The sequence below is a fragment of the Carlito syrichta genome, unplaced genomic scaffold (genome assembly GCF_000164805.1).
Source record: "Carlito syrichta isolate Samal-C Ts95f unplaced genomic scaffold, Tarsius_syrichta-2.0.1 Scaffold289914, whole genome shotgun sequence".
In the NCBI taxonomy this organism is placed as follows: domain Eukaryota; kingdom Metazoa; phylum Chordata; class Mammalia; order Primates; family Tarsiidae; genus Carlito; species Carlito syrichta.
Window position 1 is genome coordinate 241,564 of NW_007234010.1, and position 5,720 is coordinate 247,283.

Genomic DNA, 5,720 nt, shown 5'->3' on the forward strand with positions numbered 1-5,720 from the left:
GCTCAGATCTTAGCTTGGTCATTCCTCAAACGTGTGCCTTTAGATGAGATATTTAACTTCTTGCGCAACAGCTTTCACATCTGAAGATCAGGGATAGCAATCGTACCTGTATGTTGGGGATGTCTAGAAAAGTAATCGAGATAATTCATAGGAGGATATTGGAATAGTATCTGACATAGAGAAAGGACACAATAAATGTTATCCTTCATTACTGTTGTTTTCTTCTAGTTCTTAACCTCTCTGTCCCATTCAAGACTAATTTTGTATCTCTCCCTCTGGGAAAAAATTATTTCTTTCTCTTTAATATTTCCCCTACCTAAGGAAGACCAGTGTAAACTTCTGTGCATTGTGGCACACTTGCTGGCATTTCTCTGCAGATCTGAAGAAGCCAGCCCTTCTTTGTGCTACCACTTCCCACAACCAATAGGAATTCATGTTGTTCCAGATCAACAATGGTGATTTTACTTCCTGTTTGCCCTGTGGTAAGAATTACTGTCTCTTTGATATAAGCAAGTATTACGGTCTGTGTATAAAGGAAAAACAAAACTGGTGAACTTTTTATTTCTTTATTTTAATGAGGGAAAGCCTACTATATTAAGTTGAAAAATTCCACTGGAAGTAAATCATATTGCTATGGAAACAATGCCCAGTCACCACTGAAATGTGGTTGCTATATACGTTCTTTGAGTGTGCATGCTATCGGTATTACATTTTGGCACATGTTTGCTTTTCTTTTTTTTTTTTTTTTTTTGAGTTGGAGTCTCACTCTGTCACCCAGACTGGAGTGCAGTGGCCGCTCCTGACCACTGCAGCCTCGACCTGCTGGGCTCCAGAGATCCTTCTGCCTCAGCCTTCCGAGTAGCTGGAACTACAGGAGTGCGCTACCACACCCGGCTAATTTTTGGATTGTAGAGATGAGGTCTCGCCAAGTTGTCCAGGCGGGTCTCGAACCCGCAGTCTCAGGCAATCCACTCACCTCAGCGTCCCAAAGCGCGGGATTACAGGCTGAGCCACCGAGCCTGGCTAACGTGTTTGCTTTTCAATTCTATTTTCATAGTTTTTAACTGGAGCCCATCACCTGACTGCTTCTTTGTTCATTCTTTTCGGATTCCTTGCTATCTTTGGGATGTGAATCATGTGGCAGAAACCACAAAAATCTCATGATTAGATTTGGCTATGTTGTTTATGTCCCAGGACAGGTTTTCCAAGCTTTCTGATTCAATACAATTACCTATAAATTCTCTGGATTGGCTGGGCGAGGTGGCTTATGAATGTAATCCCAGCACTTTGGGAGGCTGAGGCAAAAAGTTTGCCTGAGACCAGGGGTTCAAGACCAGCCTGGACAACTTGGTGAGAACGCGTCTCTACAATAATTAAAAAAAAAAAAAATTAGCCTGACATGGTAGCACACACCTATAGTTCCAACTACTTGGAAAGCTGAGGCAGAAGGATCACCTTAGTCCAGGTAGGATGAGGCTATGGTGGCCATGAGCATGCGACTGCACTCCAGCCTGGGCAACAGAGTAAGACTCTAACTCAAAAAAAAAAAAAATTCTCTGAATTACAAAAATAAAGATAATAACTCATATGACTTAGGTGAAGATCAAAAAACATGATATGTACATATGTACTTAAATACATTCTAAAATGCTAAATAAAGGTGAAGTCATTTGGCTTCCAGAAAAGCTACCCATGCATAAATTACATATCCCAAATAACCTTTGGAGTTGCTATTTTTTCTGTATTAAGAGAAGTATGATGACGTAGGGGATGACTGCAGACCTACTGTGATGAGAATCCTGACATCACTTGCCATCATTTAATCTTAGGCAGGTTACTCAATCTCTCTTCATCTTTAAAGTGAAAATGATAAAATTCATATCCAGGATTATTTAGTAGATTGGAACAAATTAAATGGCAAACACAGGGCTTTGCCAGTAGTAAGCTCTTAAAAACAAGTTTATTGCCAGGAAGGAAGGTGCTTTGCCCAAACTGACAGCACCAAAGGGACACCAAACTACGCAGCAATTGGGAACTGGCCTTACCAGAGGGACTACCATTTGCCAACACCTGAAAATTCTTACTTGTTCTTGGAGAGTATTTGCTTAGAGACAACAACTACTCGAAGCACTTCCTGAGCATCTACTGAGTTCATGGAAAGAAGAACAGAAGGGTAAAGTTCTTGCCTTCCACAGACTTTCATCCTGTGGGAGTATAACAAGCATGCATACCAGTAACCACAACATCCATGGACACTCACTGATAACATTCAGGAAACAAGTAATTTTGATGAACAATGTAGTAGAATGACCAAAAATGCAGAGTTGAATTATTTCAAGCAATATTTTGTATGCACTGTAGTCCATGAAGACTCAGAAGGAGAAACAGATGCCATGACTCATAAATATGAAGACAGCAGTGCTATATCTGTCCCTGCAGAGCTATGAAGAGTCTCTAGCTGACTTTATGGCTAAAAACCAACGGGCAGAGAGGGAGTGCAAGTTCTTTTTTTTTTTTTTTTTTTTTTGAGTTGGAGTCTCACTCTGTCGCCCAGACTGGAGTGCAGTGGCCGCTCCCGGCCACTGCAGCCTCGACCTGCTGGGCTCCGGTGATCCTTCCGCCTCAGCCTTCCGAGTAGCCGGAATTACAGGCATGCGCTACCACGCCCGGCTGATTTTTTGATTTATTGTAGAGATGAGGTCTCGCTGCCCAGGCGGGTCTCGAACCCGCGGACTCATGCAATCCACTCACCTCAGCCTCCCAAAGGCGCGGGATTACAGGCTGAGCCACCGAGCCCGGCTGGGAGTGCAAGTTCTTATACTATATGACTTGGACATTATTTCAGCTGGAAATCACCCTCTGTGCTCGTACTTCACCAAAACTTTCTATCTGAATAGAAGTTGAAGATATGTGGTCTCCTTGAGCCAGAACTGATCCTTGTTGAAGAGAAGGGTCTAAATTGAAACAGACTTATCAGTAATTAACAGTAATTAAACAGACTTATCAGGGAATGTTAAGTTAGAGCTAAGAAAGAGGTGCATCTTGTTTTCAGTTTGGGGGAATCACTCAGCTTGGCTTATTCAATAAAGTAAGTGGAGTTATATTTTAGTTGTAAAGCACATTAATAGCACCTTGGCCATGAATCAAATGTAACAATGTTTTGTTTGTTGGGAGTCTCACTTGGTCACCCAGGCTGTGGCACTGTGGCACGATCACAGCTTCCCACAGCCTCACCCTCCTGGGTTCAGGCCATCCCTCTGCCTCAGTCTCTCAAATAGCTAGGACTACAAGCACACACCACCATGCCTGCTAAGTTTTCTATTTATTGTAAAGACAAGGTCTCACTATGTTGCCTGTGGTGGAACCGAACACATGGGCTCAATTAATCCTCCCACCTGGGCCTCCCAAAGTCCTGGGATTATAGGCATGAGCCACCGCACTCAGCCAAATGTGACACATTTTAACAAATTTCTGAAGCAGTAGTAGCAAAAACTGCATGGACTCATGTGCACATTCACACACACACACACTCACACACAAACTGGACACTGGATTAGCATGCTTTTCATAACTCAAGGAACTATTCTCCTCAAACCAGAAGGGTGAAATGGCTGTTTTCTTTCCTTCCTTTTCCTTCCCTCCTTGTTCTATCTCTTTCCTTTTCTCCCTTGCTCTTTTCTCCACTCCACTCTCTTCCTTCTTTTTAAATTTATTTTTTCTGTCCCTGATTTTAAAGACAATGAGATACCAGGAGAAATGCAAATCAGCTATTCAGAACTAGTCAGTCTCTCAGACTGCTATGCCACTTGGAATTTTCAATGCAGAGACAATGTGTGCCTCCAGATGAAGGGTGGGTCTAAGTCTTGCTTCGAACTTCTTTTGTGGAAGGCAGTTGAGCATTGAGGAGCTTCCCGAAGAGGAACGCCTTGAGGAGCGAGATGATGCCGTACAGAACTCACAATGCACCCCAGAGAGGATATGTGGAGGCATATTTCAAATGATTAATTTCTTTATAAGAAAATTGAATAAGAATGAACATTTTCCTTGAGTAAAGTGAATGCAGAGTCATAGAAACTCAATGACTATCTGTTGAATGAATAAATTGACCAAGAAAAAAAATTTTTTTAATGGTTTATGACGGTAAAAGAGAGGGAAAAGATCACTCGAAGTGTCATGACCACCCATGTCTGCTTACTTTTTTCTCCTTGAACTACAGCTTCTAGTTTTCCTCCCAGAACACTGTTCCTGTGCTACAGCTGCTCAGTCATAACTCCTCGTTCACACACTCACACATACGTGCACACACACCCAATCACACATATGCGCACTCACTCACACACACATGCACTCACATACTCACGCACCCATGCACACATGCTCCAGCAGTCCGTACTCACTCACCTGTGCCTAGAATCTCCGCCACTGAGCCTTGAACCAGAATGGTGCAGAGCCCAGTACCTCGTTAATGAGCCAGCTGTCAACCACGGAATTCCAGGAGCATTTGCTCACTCGACTGTAGCTGCCCACGCAGATCCCTTTGTGTCCTTTGTTCCTATCCAGCTGGTCTTATGCTTTATATGAAAACAATGTCCTAGCATCAAAATTTGCAAAATGGGCCTCAGCAACATGAAAGAAACTACCAGAGACAATAGTTGGAGCACTTTTTAAAGAACAGAGGAATCGCCAATAAACTTGATGGCCCTGAGGACAAGAGCAAGTGCAAAAACATGGGCATTTTTGAGCAACTCAAAAGAAACGTAATTCAGAAGAATCAGACTCTGAAAATGAAGGGATTTTCAGAATACCTTAACTAATTTACTCTGCTATATTTTCCTTTCAATGTACACACAAAAATGATATATAACAAAAGCTATGTCTATGTAAGGCTAAGAGATCTCCTGATATGTACACTGTAAAAAGCAAGTGATAAGACTGTGATGTCAAAATTTAGTTGGGAATATTTTTCAATCTTCATGGTACATAAAATTACAGTTCAGCTTACAAACCACTGGCCTCTTAGGGTCAATGAACTATGATATAAAGCCTCCCTAGTTTGTTACAAGAAATAAAAAAGACAATGTGTGTGAGAACATCTGGCATGCAGTAGTCATCCAACACAAGTCACAGAGTGACTTGTGTTAATTGAATCTCATTCTGAATTAACAGTTACAGACTCTTAGAGTTAGGAGTAACCTCAAGGGTCATTTTCCTGGAATGACACTGCCAGTTACACCGTTACTAACTGTCCACAGACCACTTTGTCAGACATAGACATCACATGACACCAAACACCTGGCCATGTTTGCTTGGAGCAGAGCCTGGAGCAGCTCCTGAACCAGAACAGCCCAACAGTCACGTCTGTGTGGTGCTGACCCTGTGACATGCTCCACTGGCAATTGACCTTCTGCCATGTCCCCTGACTTGGAATATTTGAGATGCACAGACTTAGCCAACAGTAAAGAGGAAGCCACGTGATTCACAGGAGGAGAGAGAACAGAAGCCATCAGACAGTAGAAACCATAAGCAAGAAGAACTGCAAGGAAGCAGAGCCTGAGAAACAAAGTAGTAGAGGAAGAAGAACAGCAAGAAGAGAAAGCAGCAGAGACGGTGTAAACCTGAAGAGATCTAATTCACTTAAAACCAACCTATAAACTGGGCTCGGTGGCTCAGTCTGTAATCCCGTGCCTTTGGGAGGCTGAGGTGAGCGGATTGCCTGAGCC